The following is an 18,869-nucleotide window of genomic DNA, read 5'->3' on the forward strand; positions in this document are numbered from 1 at the left end:
ATATGGTGTTAGTGAGTGAGGTTTTGTTGGAATGGATGAAAGTATGGTCTTGTGGATAAGGTACTGGGGTGAGGTCAGAAGATCTAAGTTCAGTTCCTGAGCATAGCTTTTCTATATGACCCTGGGCAATTTATTTAGGGTCAGAAGAGCTCAGAACATCAAGTGCCTGGCCATAAGTATCAGGATGGGAGCTGCAAGGTACTGAGCACTATTGGAAATCTGGTTCCAGCTGCAGGTGGTGAGCTCTTGAAAATCTGGCCCTGAGTTCTTTGGAACACCGGGGGTGAAATCTTGGAGTGGCAAAACTCCAGTTGACATCAGTGGGACCAGGATTCCACCCCCAGATGTGCATCTTTGCGCCTCAGTTCTCCATCTGGATCATGTGACTATCTAGATAGCAGGTGACTCTCCTCTCCTAGCTAACATTCTCCATGTGAATCTGCACTGCTGTGGTTAAAAACTCCAACACCTGTTTTTCAGTTGTTTTAGCCCACATCCCCTCTGTTACATCTGCATGGAGATGGATACAATAAAAGTTAAATGCTCCCCCAAACATCCTTACTTTATGCATTAACCTATTGTTGGAAAAAAATTTTTTTCTTTGTTGAAGTGTGATTTCCCCGTTTAAGGTATGAATGCTTCCCTTTAGGCTCTGTCTGCTTCTTGGCTTATGTACCCCTTGAGGTGCTAAAGCAGTGGCCATTTGGTCATTCATGAGGAAAAATACATTTCACAAATGCTTTCCTGACCCATATCTTGCTTTTAGGTGTGTGTGGGAGGGGTGGTCTTAATATATTCCACACTCTTCCTCAAGCACAGAGAAAAAAATTTACATAGACAGAGAGTCTGGTTTTTCCATGGATCAGACTCAAAATGGTTTTATTACCAAGGTCTTATAATTGCTTATATGATGCATAATATTCTGTTTTGTAAGACAATCTGAAATGTTCTTTTAAAACAAAAATGCTCATTCCAAAGTGGTACAACTTCTCTCATGTTGTTGAAGTCTGATTAAAAAGTGTGTGTGTGTGTGTGAACTTTTTATTTAGCAAAGATTCTTGAGAGATTGACACAACTCTCTCTAAACCCCCATTCCCCTTCCGAGTGTTTCCTCCATTTGTATGATACCATGTGCAGCATCCCTTTATTTAGTTGACAGTGTCTTATTCATTAGCCTTATTGTCTGGGCTCTTGAAGTTGCTGGGGAACTGTATTGACAATGATCATTTCTGATTCTATTACACTGTTCAACCACCATACCTTAGCAAATAGGCAACTCAACCTGTGTAATAGCACTCTTTGCGTGTTAGGTTTATATGGTGGTGGTGTTGTGCGACAAAGTTCCTGCTCTACCTTGCTGGGTCTTGCTCTTATTGGCGGATTTGCTCGCCTTGGAGCTTCACGGCAGCCCTCAGCTTGGCCGTTTTTCTGAATTCACAGTCCAGGTCGACTCCTCCTGTGTCTGACCAGGAGTTGGGAGGATTTGGGGGGAACCCGGGCCCGTCCTCTACTCCGGGTTCCAGCCGAGGGCCTGTGGAATGCAGCTGTCTAGAGTGCCTCCTGGAACAGCTGTGTGACAGCTACAACTCCCTGGGCTACTTCCCCATGGCCTCCTCCCAACCCCTTCTTTATCCTCACCACAGGACCTTCCTCCTGGTATCTGATAACGCTTGTACCCCTCAGTCCTCCGACAGTCCGCGTTCTCACTCTCAGCTACTAGCACCTCTTGCTCCCAGCTCCTTACACACACACCACAAACTGAAGTGAGCTCCTTTTTAAACCCAGGTGTCCTGATTAGCCTGCCTTAATTGATTCTAGCAGCTTCTTGATTGGCTGCAGGTGTTCTAATCAGCCTGTCTTAATTGTCTCCAGAAGGTTCCTGATTGTTCTGGAACTTTCCCTGTTACCTTACCCAGGGAAAAGGACCTACTTAGCTTGGGGCTAACATATCTGCCTTCTGTTACTCTCCTATAGCCATCTGGTCCGACCTTGTCACAGTTGCAAAAAATAAAAATATATGTATATAAAAAGATTAAAAGAAATCTGCAAGCAGTAGTTCTCCGTATTGGTTGTATGGAAGCATGTAAGAGTCCAATTCTGTGCTATTGACGTTGGTGGGATTTTTGCCATTGATGTTGAATGGGACTAGGAACACACCTGAATTGCTGAGCTGTCCTGTGATAGCACATGGCATAGATAATAGAGCTAACAGGTACTTTCTTGACCTCTGATGGATCTGAACTTCGTTGTGTGTAACTATTGCACTAATGACACTTAATAGTGAACACCAGTTCACTTATTTACTTTCTGTTCCAGCTACATAACGCACTAAGAAGCTCATACTCTGACTTTGCTCGCAGGGATATGTAGAACTTTATGTATTTTTAAAGATCTGCTGTCCCTATTACAAACCTCATTTATGCACAGCATTAAAAACTCTTCTGGTTTGGGTTTTATTTGTTCTCTTGATCTGGATTATCTCAGAGTAGCCACTTTTGCTGCACTCTGATTTGGTGATTATTGTTCTTGACATTTTTCTTCACGGAAAAAGAGGAAACTTCCTTGTGACTGCATTCTGCTCTTCCAGTCATGTGCAATGTACAGCATCTTTACTATCTACTGATACCATTTCTGAGGTTAATCTATTGTAAAATTAGATTGTAAAATTGGACACAGTTACCACATTTACTTGCCAGTGCCAAAGGACTCATGAAGTAATTCAGATACTGTACAATTCCTTGTGCAGAAATCACTGCAAAATTCATTTGTAAGTGACATGTAAACCATGCAAATTAGCATGGATTCTTTTTCAGTTCCATTAATCTTTCAAAGGTTGTTACCCTCCCAATCTGATTGCTTTAAGAACACAAAAACAAAAGGAGGACTTGTGGCGCCTTAGAGACTAACAAATTTATTTGAGCATAAGCTTTCGTGAGCTACAGCTCACTTCATCGGATGCATTCAATGAAGTGAGCTGTAGCTCACGAAAGCTTATGCTCAAATAAATTTTAGTCTCTAAGGTGCCACAAGTACTCCTTTTCTTTTTGCGAATACAGACTAACACGGCTGCTGCTCTGAAACCTGTCATTATTTAAGATCACAGATTGTCTTTTCTTGATGGTGAAACTGCTTTAATCCCTTTTTGCAAAGGTCAACTAATCTCCAGTTTTAAGTGCAATAGATGCAAATGCAGTTCTCTTGCAATGTTCCTCCTAATTTAATTCTCTCCTAAGCTTTCATGTATAAACCTAGTAATGGATCAAGTTTGGAAGGGGTCAAAAGGTTTCTGTTCTAGTAAAATTTAAATTGACATCACATACTGATAATGGTGTACTCTACTTTACTATAAACACTAGCTACGACTCTATTGGCATATCATTTTGTACAATAACACTGATATTCCAAGATGAGGCAAATAATATTCTTTGCTTTGTTGGCAAACCTAGTGCTTGCAACTGAAAAAGAGAAGAGACAAAAATACATTAATTTCGTTCATGGCTGTAGTGCAGTGTCTTCGGCTTAATGTTTTTGTTCCATCATCTCTAAATGTACACATTTGTGGACTACAGATATGTATGCAAGTTGCATATGAACATCAAGTTAATAATTCCTTGAATTATACATGGAAGAGGCCTCAAAGTCTAAATATTCTCTTCCACTCCAGCCTACTTGGAGAAAAAGACCCTGTATAACCCTCCTGTATAGCTCAGATTTTATTCTTTTTCTTTCTTTTTGGCTTACAGCCCTTCGCCTCTTTAAAGAGGAGCGAGGGCGCACTCTACCATCTTCTTGATTGTAGACAAGAGAATGGCAACACGCAGTGAAATGTTGGCAGCATCTGAAACATGTATGTGGTGGCCTCCAGAGTCAGAGCAAGCTTCATTGTTAAATTCAAAAGAGGGCCGGCGTTATCAGCCAGGGACACTTACAGGATTTGATTGATAAATTTACTACTCTTGTGGATTACCTCTTCCTTTTGTGCAGAACTCCGGCTGTATGTCTGGGCTGGGTCCTGACAGAATCCAGAACTTATGTCTATACTAATTTACTGTGAAGTACTGAGGAGCCAGAGTATTGTTACACAGGCCATTGTGACACAGAGAACAGGGCCTGGATTTTGTTGGATGGCACTTTTTCCTCTTTGGAGCACAGTCTTTCTTACAACTGATTTTTGTTATTTCCTGATATTCTAAAAGTGTTGTTATGACTATTCAAGGAATATATGGAGATGTATTCTCATAAAAGACAGTGTTCCTGATTACTTTTTTAAAAAACAAATCTAGTTGTACACAGCACAACTTTTATGCAGAGCATTTCAAATAACTTTGTTCTAATCCCTGTCTAACTCCCTGGGCTGTCATCACTACAACCAAGCAGGGAAAGAGCTTAACATCACATTGGGCAACACTTATTATGGTGGAGCAGTACCTTATCCCCCGAGAAGTCCCAGTGACGACTTTTGAACTAAGGTGCTGCCCTGAGGATTGGAATCCGCAATAGAGATTATTTGAAATCAAAACAGTTCTTTCTGAATAACGAGTGAGGCATTAAGTAATGGGCAGCTTTTAAATTCTCAAAACACAAAGGAATTAAGGCCAACTGAAACTTTGGTGATAGTGAATTTCTTTATTTTTGCATGCAGTGTTGTTGTAGCCGTGCTGGTCCCAGGATATTAGAGAGAGAGAGAGAATGTGGGTGAGGTCATATCTTTTATTGGACCGACTTCGTTTGGTGAGAGAGACAAGCTTTCAAGCTACATAGAGCTCTTCCTGAAGTCTGGGGAAAGTACTCAGAGCATCACAGCTAAAGACAAAATTGAATAAATAATTTAGCCATAAGCAGTTAGCACATATTGGAAGAGCCCATTCAAGGTGAAGTGGCCCATTAACACCCCTGTAGTCATAGGACAAAAAGGAGGGATAGTGGGTTACAGTGTGTTGAAATAAATAATAAATCCAATGTCTTTATTAATACCATGATTTTTAGCATCTAAAAAAGTTCTGAACATAAGTTCCCTGGTTCGTCTTTTGGAAGTGTTTTGCAGGTTTCCTTTGAGGACAAGGACTGAGAGGTCAGATATGGAGTGATCACTTTGTGAGAAGTGTTCACCCACAGGTGATGTGGTGTTTTTGTCTTTTATTATTTTCCTGTGTGAGTTCATTTGAGAGTGCAGTGATAGTCTGGTTTCCCCCATGTAGTTGTTGTTGGGTGAATTTAGTGCTCTGGGTGAGGTACACCATATTGTGAGAGGCATGTGTAGGACCCCCTGGATTTTGAAAGGTGTGTGTGTGGTCGGGGTAGGGGAGTTGGTCATTGTAGCAGTGGAGATGTGTGCAGGTTTTGCATCTGTTGTTCTGGCAGGTTGGTGCTGCTTTGAGTTGGTGGGTCCTGGTCTATAGGAAGCTTGCTTCTGAGGGAGAGGTTGGAGGGTTGTTTGAAGGCCACAAGAGGGGGTTCACGATGGGGTCCCCATTGAGTATGGGTGTAGTTGTTTGATGGTACCCCCCCTATGGTTTCCAGTGTGAAGTGGTAGGTGACAACTAGCGGTGTGTGGTCGGAGGGGGGTTTTATTTCTGTGTTGAAGCAGGTTCTCTCAGGGTATTTGGGTGGCCCATTCTTTGGTGGACTGTCCTTGTTTGGTGAAGGCAGTTTTGAGTGTGTTAAGGAGTGCATCCTGGGCTTTTTCCTTGAAACATATTCTGTGGTATCTAAGTGCCTGACTGTGGAGAACAGATTTCTTGGTGTGTTTGGGGTGCTTACTGGGTCTATGAAGGTAGGTGTGGTGATCTGTGGGTTTCTTGTATATAATTGTCTATAGGGTTTTGCTGGAGCAAGGACTGCAGGATCACACTTTTGTCTTATTGCTGCTTTAGTTAAATGAGTGTAAAATGTAGTCGGTGTGTCTTTCACTGGATTTGCTATGACTAAAAACCTCCTCTGAACAGGCCGAATGTGCCCTGCCAGCCTGCAATAGCTCGCTGCAGCTTTGAAATCCATTTCCCACAATGTTAAGAATTAAAAAGCCACAAAAGCCGACCTGTACATTTGTGCTGTATGAGGACTGCTGATACACAGCAGAGCTGTCATTTTAAGAGGAAATCATCCATCATCTGCCTGCTAGTCCTCAATAATCACCTTCTATTACAGTCAGATAGAATCTTCAATCGGTGGCCTGGTGCCAGCTTTTCCACAGTTCCCAGTTTCCTGTTCTTTACAGAGGTATTCAAAATAATTCGCCATTCAACTCAACAAATGTAGCATTTGAGGAGAATATTGTTGTCTGTTAGCATATTACCTCCAAAGAAAATCCGGGTTGGGGTGTAATTTGCAGAATTAAACATTGTTAACCAATTCCCCTGCCTGAACTGTATTTCGTAATTACTACTGTTTGTTTGTTTTTCGTACAATGTAAAACTTGAAAGACGTTGAGCAATGACCCTATTATTAACAGTATAAGCAATGACCTGATTAGAAGGATTCCATGAAGCAGAAAGGTAAAGGTGCCGGTGCAAGGGGAAGTCATGGAGATAAAATGCATTGGGAAAATGGCAAATGTTAAGAAATAGTTTGATTGTTTTTATAGTGTCTCTCTTTACTGTTGCTTGGAAAAAATGCATCCAGATTAAAATATTTTTCAAAGTATCTGACTTTTAAAATATTTTTTTCTCATCCAGCTGTGAAATAAAACACAGCAGAGTAGTGAATTGAATCTATCATTTATGGTGCTAACGGTAACCATATGCATTATAGCCTTCACCGAAGAGCAGGTCTTACCTTTTGCACAAAGTTGAAGTGCTGCACTAAAGCAAAGACATTGACACACATCACTGGTTTATCCTTTTGGAACATAAATAATAGTAAAATTGTAAGATAGTAAAAAAAAAAAGTAAAATTGCTCTCTCTTCCTGGTCTTAAAATAAATAAGTAGAAGTTTGGTTCTGTATTCAAAGTGTAGGGTCCTACTTTGCGATTAAAACTAGATTGTATATTTTGAGAGCAGTGCACAGAATACACTTGAATTCACCAAAGGAAAATAGGAAATAATTCACTCTGGCTTGAAAAGGGTGGGGGTTTCTTTGTTTCTTTTTATATTTATTCAGGAAAAGCTGACAATCGTCCCACATTTAATGAACAACACCATCAATCACTGTGCTGACAATGAGCGGAAAAGAGAGGTAGATGTCAGACTGACGGCATATTGCTTTTTTCAGCTAGGGTTTGGCTGTTTATAACACTTTTCACTGGCCCAGCTCTTGCTGGACTGGGACAGGAATAGAAAGAAGAGCCAGAAATTGGGTGGGAAGCTGCTTTTGCTTTTGTGCTGTGCAACCTGAAATAATCCTCGAACACACGGTAGCTATGGTGTAACTTTCACAAGTTTACTTGGCCAGATGACGCCATTTTCCTGTCTCGTATCGAGATTGTGGAAATTGGATTCAGTCACTGAGAAAAGGCTAGATTGCAACCTTAAAATCTGGTCTGAGTTAAGGGGTAGCACATAGCAGTAACAAAGTACCACCATCCCTCTCCAGCTCCCCTCACTCTGGGGAGGCAATCGGTGACTTCACCCCGTTTCGTGGAGCCATTTACTCTGCCCTATGTGCCCAGTCAGCTCTTCTAGCTAGAACTGTTTTTTCTGCACCCTCCTTGCCTGCTTGCCAGCAGTGGTGAGGAGCCCTTGCTCTCCCTTCCACAGTCAGGCTAAGCAGGGTTGACCAGTGGGGTTGCGGGCTGGAGAGGGCCTTTGCTCCCCTTTGTGACAGTCTAGCCCACCGGGAGGAGGACACAGAAGGATTTTAATGCTCCAGTTATGAAGGATGAGATGTGGTCTCAGCTTGGCTGGCTGTGGAGACAAAGGCTCTGACCTAACATAGAAAGAGAACATTCTGAGCCATGCCCAATCATGTTACTGGGAGGTCATCTTCATCCTCCTCATGTCCTCAGTCTGCAAAATGTGGGTCAGCCCAATCAGCTCTTAAAATAGCAGTTTAAATGCCTAACTCCGGAGACGTTTTCTTCTGCCCAGCATTTGTATTTTAAAATACATTCATCCACCAAAAAAGAAAAGAAGGAACTGATGCCAACTTCAGTTTAAATGCCTGGCCTGTCACCACCACTGTGTCCCCCCCATATCAAGCCATTGTGACTCCATTATTTTCATCAGCAGCATAAAACAGGAGCAGCATCGTAGTACAGTTTCTTTCAGCCATTTTAGAAAGAACAGTATTATAAGCAACAGCTTAATTTATTGGCCTCCTGTGTGATCTTGAGCAGGACGCGTCCCCTCTCCATGCCTTTCTTTTTGCTCCCACCCAGAATTTCTTGTCTGTGTAGATTGTAAACACTTCAGAGCAGAGACTGTGTCTCACAGCACCTGGTCCAATGGGGTGCTCAAAAATTAGGAGGGAAAATCATGGAAAATTTCAGTTATTTTAATTTCCATCGATTCCAAGGCCAGAAAGGACCACTGTGTTCATGTGCTCTGAGCTCCTGTAGAACGCAGGCCAGTGAACTGCCTCAAAATAATTCCTAGAGCAGATCTTCTAGAAAAACATCCAATCCTGATTTTAAAATGGTCAGTGATGGAGATTCCACCACGGCCCTTGGTAAATTGTTCCAATTTTGCAAGTTTCAGAGAGGAACAATTTTCTGCTTCAAATATTTTGGTGATGATATTTATTTAAAAAAAATTGTGAGTTTTCTTTCTCTTTCTACCATGGTTTCTTCTCCCCCCTTTTCCAATTTTGCCACAGCGAAAAAGGAGGGGGCAGGGGAAGAATCTTAACATTCAGTTTTTGATTGAGTGGCTGAGTTTCATGTTTCCTTTGGCTGCTCTTTAATTATGCCAAACGGGAGGAGGTTTTGGAAAATTAGAGCAGCAGAAGGAAAAATGGAGAAATCCCCTCCCCGTATTGGACGACATTCATTCTAATGCATTTGGTGGTGAAAAGGTGGGGAGGTTTTTTTTCAGTTAAAAAAAAACAGAAAATTCTGAAAACTTTTAATTAAAAGTTTTTGGTTTCAAAAAATAAAAGGCAATTTTTTTTTTGTTAGAGAAAAGCTTCAAACAAAAAAAGTGGACCAGGGTCTTTAACCACCTGCTGCGCAAGCACTGAACAGCAATACCTCTGGAGTTTGGAGAGTTTTAGGTAGGGGTTTGGCACAGCAATTTCCTTCTCCTATGGGTTTTCTGTGAAAAGAAGTAATATATCCCCAAAGGAAGTAGCTACACAACTGGGTTTGGTCTGGTCCAGATGGGAAAGTCTTACCCCAATGTCCTAGGCACTTAGTACCTTTATATCTCAAACTGGCCTATCAGGCATCTCTGCCAAGTGAGTGGACGGTCTCAGTCTATTTACTTTGGACAAGAGTTCACACCACCCCAGTTGCCCCCTCCGCAGCAGAGAGGCCAGGAAGGACAGGCTAGGTAGACTGAACCTCCTTTCCCATGCTAAGGGGTGGTGCCTTCACGTTAGGACTAAAGCACACCGGTGGGATGGGAGAAGCTGGTCCTGCTGCTCCTGCTCTCTCTGTGCTGTGGCTAGAGAGAAGACCTAGATCTCTAGGGCTGCCAAAAACACATCCTCAGCTGAACAAAAATAGACAAATAAAGAGTTTAAAAAATCACCTTCCATAGCCCCTGTTGTGTAAGATGCAACCTAGCTGGGTTCAATCCCTGGCTGTGCTATAGACTTTCTGTCTGGGCAAGCACTCCGTTCCCAGCACCTCCTAACCTCCTAGGGGTGTTGTGAGGGTAAATGCATTACAGAGATTGGCAGGTGCTATGTTAACAGCCATCTTGAAGTAGCTTTAATAGATAGGAATAAACAATCTATGCGAGCTTTCACATACAAGCATGGAGAACTACATATACAATCCAGTTTTGGGGGACATCTTGTAACACTCCTGCAGGAAATTCAGATCCAATAAACTTGCAGGTAAAACTCCTCCTTTTAGGTAGTGTTGTCCCTGTTTGATACTTACGCAATGGGTAATATTCTGCACCTACGCAGTAATGAGAGTCTAATCAAACCAAGATATCGATGCAGTGAGGAATGTTCTCTGCTTTGTTTAGCTGGCTCAGAACAGTGCATGAGAGAAGACACAACTGAGTGGATAATGTTTGTGAGACAGGGAGGGGCTTGCAGCATTTTGTGGCGCGTCGGACGCCTCTCAATGGAGTGGAAAACATCCACACGGGCTTTTTGTCTGTGGCATGCCTTTTGCTTCCCTGAAATGCATTCGACATATCACAGAATGCTGCCACCCTTACTGCTGACTTGTCAAACATAACCTTCTGCTGACAGTATGCATGATTTGCTGATGGATCCAGCACACAAGTTACATGGTATTTGGCTTTCCTGAGACATGTGACTTCTTTGATACAAGTTGTCCCGGGCAATCTGTCTTGGAATAATGTTTCAGATCACCTTCTGGATCTTTAGTTTTTCTGCTGAAATATAGTTGTGCTTCTAGTTCCAGACACTGAGTTGGACAAATTTGGCATAAGGAAATATCAGAGGAGTGATGCTGAATTGCTGTATAATGATAAGAATAAGGCATACTGCACATGGAAAGCACCTAGTGGGCAGTATACTGACTATATTGAGCTCAGGGAAACGGCTGCCCTTGCATCTCCTCCATCATTTGAAACAAATGAAAACTGTGCCGATAAATTTCATGATCTATTCCCAGATGTTTTGTTTAAAGGAAAATTTCCTTACGTGCAAACTAACTGCAAACTAGAAATGTAATTGCTATGAAACTTAAAACTATCTAGAGAAAATTATAGCTACTCGATGAAATATATATTTTCTCAGCATAAAAGAAAGAACATTCTCATCCAGAAATGGTATGTAAATAAATAAACTCTAATTGGTTTGACAATGCCCCTTTTCCTGGCAGTGCCAAGAATCCTAGCATTGTAATTACACAGTTCTGGGCAGACATGTGGTTTCCATTAAGAAAGACTTGTGATTGACTGAGTTCATGAGCCATGTCAGAAAAAACACATCAATGTCTTTATAAAAAGAAAAAAAAATAGATCCAAATTTACTTCTAACTTCATGAGAACTGTGCATTTGTAAATAGTTTTAAAGCAGTATGATGAATCGGATAAGTGAAGCAGGTCACTATCAGGAAAGCGTGCCAAGTTGATATTTGTATATAATCTTAGATGAACTAAATGCAACTACTTGCATTTCTACAATGAAAAGAAACAAATTATTGTAAGCTTTTGATGGGTATTTTTTTTTTTTAAATCTTTGGTTCCAACCATTTTTTTCAATTGTTGCTTTTCAGCAACATGATGTTTGTAAATGTTTTCAATTAAAATGAAAAATATGTTCAAAGTGTGAACATACTGTGTTTGGCTTGCATCAGACAAGAACACCGAAACAAAGCTAATATACTTCCAAGGTTTGAGAGCAGAAAACGGCCCATATTTTTCTAGAAAAACTAGCTGGTTTAGGAAAGGGAGCAATTTTAAACTAAAAATCTAATGACTTTGCCTTAATCACCAAAAGTGACTAAAATGTTGGATAGTTTATTTTCTGCCTTCACATAAATACTTTTAAAATGACAAACATTTTAGGAGGCTGCCAAATACTGTCATTTCTTGGCAACCTTAACATTTTATGCTAGATGTATTTTCTTGACAACAAAACAATTCTGTTTCCCTCCCCCCTCCCGCCCCCCAACTTGAAATACTGTTTTGTCAAAAAGTAGTGGCAAAATACTTGCTGATTTCTTTTAAATGGATAATATCTGTGATGGCTTTAAAAAGTGATTATTTAGACTATTTAAAATAGTGTGAAGAGCTCACCAACTGTGCTTTCTGCCCATGTGCTGAACAATGAGATTTCTTTTGTTGGACGCTGATTTTTTGCAATAGTAGCCATATCAATAAATAGATATTTGAATATTTTAGGCTCCCTTGTAGGGAGAAAGAATGGTCTAATTAGAGTGGTTTTCAACCTTTTTTCAGTTGCGGCCCCCCGAAAAAGTTTCTAATGGAGGTGCAATCTTAGAGATTGTCTGTGGACCCCCAGGTGTCCACGGACCACAGGTTGAAAACCACTGGTCTAATGGTTAAGTCACCAGGCTGAGAATCCAGGGACCTGCATTTTATTCCTGGCTGTGCTGCAGACTTCTGGTGCGAACCAAGGGTGCTGGAACCTTTGCTTCACACCCCCAGCAGTGCCCTGCCAACCAGTCCCTTATCCCACAGCCTCAGCAGTGCCCCCTGTTGCCTCATCCAGCCTGGATGGGGTCTCTATGAGCCAAGACCCTGGCCCCCTCCAGGCCCCCGCTTGCCCCTCTCTTTGCCAGGGCTGCCTCCCAGCCATGATCCCAGAGAGGCAGCTTTGCCAACCGAAGCGCGAACCCAAGCAACAGCTGCTGCTCAATGGAAAAGAGCCAAATTAAACAGGGCAATCTGCTGCCAGGAGTGCCACCCAACCACAAGGCACTGCGGAGTCCAGGCCTGCCCCTGCCCAATGGCCACTCGCCATGCAGTGGGGCTAGCTCTGTGCAAGCCTCTCTGGGAACCGTAGTTTTCATAGCCCACTAGGGTGGCCAGCAGCAGCCTGGAGGTGTTAGCTGCCTTTTGGCACTGTGTGGGCAGGAAGGGATAAGCTGCTTCCAGTTGCAGGGGGAAAGGGATGAGCTTGGCAAAGACACGGGCCAGGTCATCCCTTCCCCCTCCCTGGAAGCAGATGCCATCCCTTCCTGCCCACACAGTGCCGAAAGGCTGCCGCTGGCCATAAACCCTGGCAGAAATCGGGGGAGGGGGGAAGGGGTGCATGTTTCTTTTGTTAAAAAGTGGGGGCATGGCCCCTGGCTTCCCCTGTTACGGTGCCACTGATGTGAACATGGGCAAGTCACTTAATCTACCTTGTGCCTCAGTTACCCATACCCATCTGGTGATAATACGATGCTACTTCACACAGGTGTTGAGGATGAAATCCATGAATTGTCATGAGGTGCTCACATATGATCGTGAGCAGGGCTATACAAATACTGATATAGACAGATGCAAAGGATTTTAAGTGTACAGTCCCTATTCAAATAATGTAGGCATGTAGCTCTGTGTCTAAGATGGCTCACTCCCCAGAGCTGGGTGCTCCAAAATAGGTACTTTGTCCCAAACTTCAAAGAAATGTTAACTGGGCATCAAAGACCATTCTTGATTAAAATATAGTGTGGAGTCTCATACATTTCTCAAATGCATCTGAAGGTTTAGATGATCAGAATGCAGGACCTTTATAAAGTTCCTGGAGCAAATTGACTCACAGGAAGACATTAGATAGTCCATTTCCGAATCTGATTCGGCACAGGAGACCTGTACCACAAGCAAACCACTGTGGACATTATCCACTTGGGATTTCTTTGCTTATTGCTTGCTTGCTAGAGTCTCTTTGGAAATGTGTCTTCTTTCAGTCATTTGAAGCTGTCACTCCAAACTGCCCATGACTCAGGCAAATTGGCATCTCTGTGCACCTTTTAACTATCCAGCGCATGGTGTCAAATTAGACATAGAGCTGAATTCTATCCAGAAATTTTGACTTTGAGAACTTATTATGAATAAAACTGGGTTTAAATAACCTAGTTTGATGTTACAACATGTAATCAACAGAGTTTTGAGAGGCAGAGAGAGTTTCTGGGGGGCTTCTTTAATGTAAGAACTAAGCTTAGAAATGTGGGTGCACATCTTGAAAATCTGTATCCTACTGGGTGTGCAAAAACGGGCAGTTGTGTGCCAGATTGTTAACTGCCCATGTGAACGGCTCTCCTGTGGTTTGCGCGTGCAAATGCTGGTTTGCCATAGGTGTGTGTGCACATTTTTGTGGCCCACGCTTGAAAATCTGGGCCTAGGAATGAGTTTGCAAATGCAGACAATCTGTGCTGGTTGCTTGAATGGATTTATGAAATAGGAACCTGATCCCAAACCCACTGAAGTTAATAGGGGACTTCGTACTTTTGGATCCGGCTCTATATGCTTTCAAAGATGTGGTCAGCATGAAGCTATTTTGGAAAATCTCAGTCCTGACTTTCTTCTCAGATTGGCCCTTTCCTACATGAATAATATTGTAAAGGTCTTTCGGAGTTGGTGAGGGTTTGAAGTGCCCAGTAATTGCAGGATCAATCTCTTAGCCTTGAAAATGATAAGCAGTTCTTGGAGTCAATGCATGTTTTATGAAAAATGCTTTTCATAGCAATTTTTTTTTGTCTGTAATTTTTTATAGTACAGTTTCATTCAACCGTGCTTTCCCACTCTGGATAGTCGAACTTATACTATTATTGAAATGTCCTGTTCATGAGATTGCAAAAGAACAATTGTCTGGTTAAAAGTCTTGGTACACCAGTTAAAAATAGGAAACCCCAGACTAGTCATAGTGTCAGCAACATGCCGACTGTAAAAGAAAAATCTAAACTATGGAAAAAGAAGTAAGTTTTTGCCTGTTTGGTTTTGCTGAGCATTTGCATGTCCGGTTGCATTGGTTTTCAGAGCTAGAGGGCTGGTGAAATATCTGACTTTGCTGACACCAAAGTTTTCCTGGGTAAGCAGAGGGCCCCAGAACCATCCTTCTCAAACTGAAATTCTTCATTGGCTGAGACACGAGACTAGGACTCGGGAGATCTGGGCTCAATCCTCACCCGTGCCCCAGGGAGCGTAATGACACCATGTGCTACTCACTTTAGGGCTTGATCATGCAAGGCACTGATCACTCAGGTAGTTTAATGGGTCGGGACCAAAGCAAGTGAATAGGCCCTTTGAAGTCAATGGTATTTCACTAGTAATAAGCCATGGTGCAGACAGGACTAGGAAAAGGATCTTCCCTGAGCTTGCATAGCAGCCTACAGTCTCCACCTGGCCCAGCTCTCTTCCTTAGTCCCCTGCTGTTACACCACATGAGGTCACTCCTGCATTCGGACTCTTTCTCCGGTTCCGTTCGTCGTCCTACCAATGGGGCACGGAGCATGTGGTAGGGTGTTTGCTGGAGCAGGAGCGTTTAGCTCCTTGCAGGATCGCACGTGTAATATTTCCATGCCTCGGTTCCCTCTCTGTGTTCTGAGGAGAATAATGCTTTGCTCCCTAATTGGGTGGTGGGGGTTGTGTAATAAAGAGGATACATTCCTTAGTGCTGTGATGGGGCTCAGTGCTATGGCACTGGGCGCCATCTCAGTAAATACATGGAAAATGACTGCCTGACATTAACCTGAGCTGCAGGGAACTCAGCATTTTTTTGGCGCTTAACTTCAGGCTCTTGTTCCGTGTCCATTGTGTTTGCACCGGATGGAATGTCGCAGCAGTGGTGTCCCTCCCCCCCCCCCCCCCGCCCCTTAGCTGTGTTACCTTGTGAAAATAACTCAGTGGGGGTGTTGCAGAGTTGGGACGGCTGGGTGGGAATGTTGGAAAACCGAGCTTGATACTGGTATAAGAAGGGGAGGGAAACCTACAGAATCCGCTGTGAGAACCCGGCAGGCCTTGCCATGGTCTTGATGCATTCGGGGCTTTGTAAGTTTTGAAGGGGTGTGAACAGCAGACTCAGAGAGTGGCCGCTCTGCATGGGACGGCGCACCTTTGGACACTCCTCTGGACGTAAAGCTATTCAGGCTAGGGTTAGTGAGTGGCAGATAGGACTTCAGACCGGATCCAGCTGTGCTGCCTTGCGGGATGGGAAATCCAGGGAGCCTGGCAGAAAGGCCCCAGGATCAGTGGTTCTGGGGCCATATTCCTCAGGATATTCAGGTTCTGTTTGGTTAAGAGGCTATGCCCTCTAACCCCTTCTGGTTTTCACTGGTTTCAAAGCTGAAGCTACTGGGTAAATATTCAAAAGGTCCTATGGAGACTAAATCCTCACTTCAAGTCACGTAGGAGCTTCTCAATATTTTACCCATTGTGTATTAATTTGTTTCTTGCTTGATATTTATGGGGAAAGGTTAGGGTTAGGCATGGGACTGATTTAGATTAGGACTTTGCACTCTTTGTGATGTTGCAGGATACATTCCTCTTCATATAAAACCAAACTCAACAGCTGCTGAAAATCCTTTAAAATTAAAAAGAACACTTGGAAAATATTTTTAAAGCTTTATGCTGAGATCTGAGCAAATTGCACATTTGTGTGTGTGTTTTTATTCATGTTCAGTCTTGAGCTGAGACACCAGAACCATCTGACTTGCTAGTTCCACTACCAGAGACATAAAATCCCTGATGGAAATAGATGTCCTATAGTATTGGAGTGAATTTTTTGGCAGGAAAAGGCATCATTTGTCTTAAGCTACAGAAAATTCCTCTTTCAGGATCTGGTGTAGATAGGAAATTACTCCGTCCATGTTTGGTGGATAAACCCCCATAAAAGGGCACCAGGACTTCTCCAAATGGGTTAGAAACTTCTCTGTTTATCAGCTCTTGAAAGATGTCATTCCCTGCTTGGGAATCTCAGCCCACCAGTCAATACACCATGCTACATTTACCTAAATGGCATGTCCTCCTCCATGTTGTTGCATCCACGCAATAATTAAATGTGCCTTCAAACAGTATTGAAGGTAGGTAGTCTTTGAGCTTATTGGTTAATTAGTTTAGCTTTGTCCTGTAGCTTCCCATCACTGTGTAATCAATATTACTCTAGAGAACATTCCGTCAATATTGGAAACAGATACCTCCTGCCTTAAGGTCTGGCCTCACTGCCATTTAGGTTCTACTGTAAAATAGTTTTAGTGAGAGCATAGGGTCAGTTACACTTTCAGGAAGGCTGATACATGAATGTACCTTTTCAAAAAGCATATTTATATACACAAAAATGACTCCTCATATTTCCTCTGGTTCCTTTTTTTTCTCTCTTTAAATCTTTGGATTTCCAAGAAATGGAACCAAGTAAGACAAAGCTTTTCAGTGCAGCTGCCAAATAGAGCATTTGTTTTATTTAAATACCGTCCTTGGAAAGCAATAATCTTATATTTAAAAAAATTACAATGGGGGATAGAAGTGTAATGAAAAATGCAGAGACTAGGTACAGTTACCTCTTCTGAGGGGGGACAGTGTTCTAGAAAACTTTATAATGAAGTGAATGTGTTTTAATGCACATTAGAATTTTTAACCCTCTAGCTATTTCTGCCGACTGCTTTAAAAATGTTGTATGCAATGGTGTTGTAGCTGTGTTGGTCCCAGGATATTACAGAGAGAGAGAGAGAAGGTGGTTGAGGGAATATCTTTTATTGGACCAACTTTTGTTGTCTTGTTTATCTTGCTCACCAACAGAAGTCGATCCAATAAAAGATTAAAATGTGACTGTTTTATGCTTTTTGGATTTAAGCCGCACCTTGCTGCTTAAACTGTCTTATTTATTCTAATGTAAGCAGAATTTTAAATTAATAATAGGATGTCCATGCTTCTTGAATACATACATATTCAGGAAGAATGTACATGGATGGATATATGTATATAAATAAATACAGTATTTTCTGCATTCAAAAGTGATATGAAATAATTATTCAGACCTACCAAATATTAATTCGTATACATGTTTGTGGTTTTGTGTATAAAAATAGCACTTTGAGATCTACTGATGCAAAGCACTATATCAGAGCTGGTGTGTGTGTGTGTGTTTAAAAAGGAGTCTTTTCTGATCCTGCAAAACTGCAGCAGCAGAATAATGATAAGAAGGTGTTTAAAACAGAAGTGGTAATAACTTTTCTGGTACCACTGAATCAATGTTATTGAGAAAAGTCTTGGGGCATTGCAACACCTGTAGCTCACGTAGGTTGTAATACTACAAAGTGATACAATGACATCTGTTGTAGCATAACCAATAGCACATATTAGGATATCAAGCTAGGAATTTTTGTTTGTTAGGTAAAGTGGTTTTCAAATTAGTTTTTAATGAGTTCTAATATTTTTATCTTTCATGAGATTTTGAATAAGAGGTGCTTATATTAGATGATGGTATACAATATTACTTCATGGGATAACATTTAATTAAAATACACTAATTTATGTATTTGTATATTAGTTTTATCCCTAAAGCAGCAAAAAAAGTGTGTTTTTATGAAAAAATGTAAATGAGGACTTTGGCATCACTAATAAAGGGAAATTAGCATAAGTTAAAAATTTGTTCTTTCACTTTAGTAATGTTATAAAAATAACTTCAAAATAACTATTTGATTAGAAGCATGCTCAGTTTCCATTGAGAAGGTGAAGAAGCCAGTCCTACTCCCATTGGTCCCGATTTTGCTACCCTGACTCATAATGTCATTCAGTGCAATGGGACTCCATGTAAGGGACTCCTTAATGTGCCAGATTCTCATCTGGTGTAAATTACCTGAGCTCCATTGGTTTCAATGGAGAAAAACTAATTTACACTAGTAGAGAAGTCAGCCTAGCATGAGTAAGTGCATTTGGCTCACTGATGTTTAAGGGAGTTTTTACAGTTGGCTTCAATAGGGGCAAGATTAGGTTGCTGTGAGAATAACCTTCTATTTTCCTCATTTCCTTTTTGGCTTTATTAGGTTTTACCTGATTAGTTCTTGTCTAAAAATATGTTTCCTCTTAGTACTTTAAACATATGAGAAGTTGCAATGCAAAAGCCCCATCTCGATACTGACAAACTTTCCACTGACGCTTATGGGAATTCTGCCTGAATAGGGATTGTTAAAATCAGGGCTCAAATTTTTGTTTTGTGGTGATGTATTATAATAACAAGAGAAATAAGGTTGTTAGTAACATGCTAATGAGACGGTTTTTGTTTGAGGTCTTTTTTTGTTTATATGTATGTGTGCAAAATTCTGTACTCCTTGGCCCTGATCCAGCAAAGCACTTTATAACCTGGTAGTCCCACTGAAGTCAATGGGCCTCTGCCCATGCTTAA

The 18,869-nt window shown here is 41.7% G+C and overlaps 1 protein-coding gene across 9 annotated transcripts in view; it reads left to right on the forward strand.

The window, feature by feature from the left end:
• Positions 1-18,869, forward strand: part of EBF1 (EBF transcription factor 1) — a 330,802-nt gene that overhangs the window by 78,158 nt on the left and 233,775 nt on the right. The window lies entirely within an intron of this gene.

Source organism: Caretta caretta, chromosome 8 (assembly GCF_965140235.1).
Source record: "Caretta caretta isolate rCarCar2 chromosome 8, rCarCar1.hap1, whole genome shotgun sequence".
In the NCBI taxonomy this organism is placed as follows: domain Eukaryota; kingdom Metazoa; phylum Chordata; order Testudines; family Cheloniidae; genus Caretta; species Caretta caretta.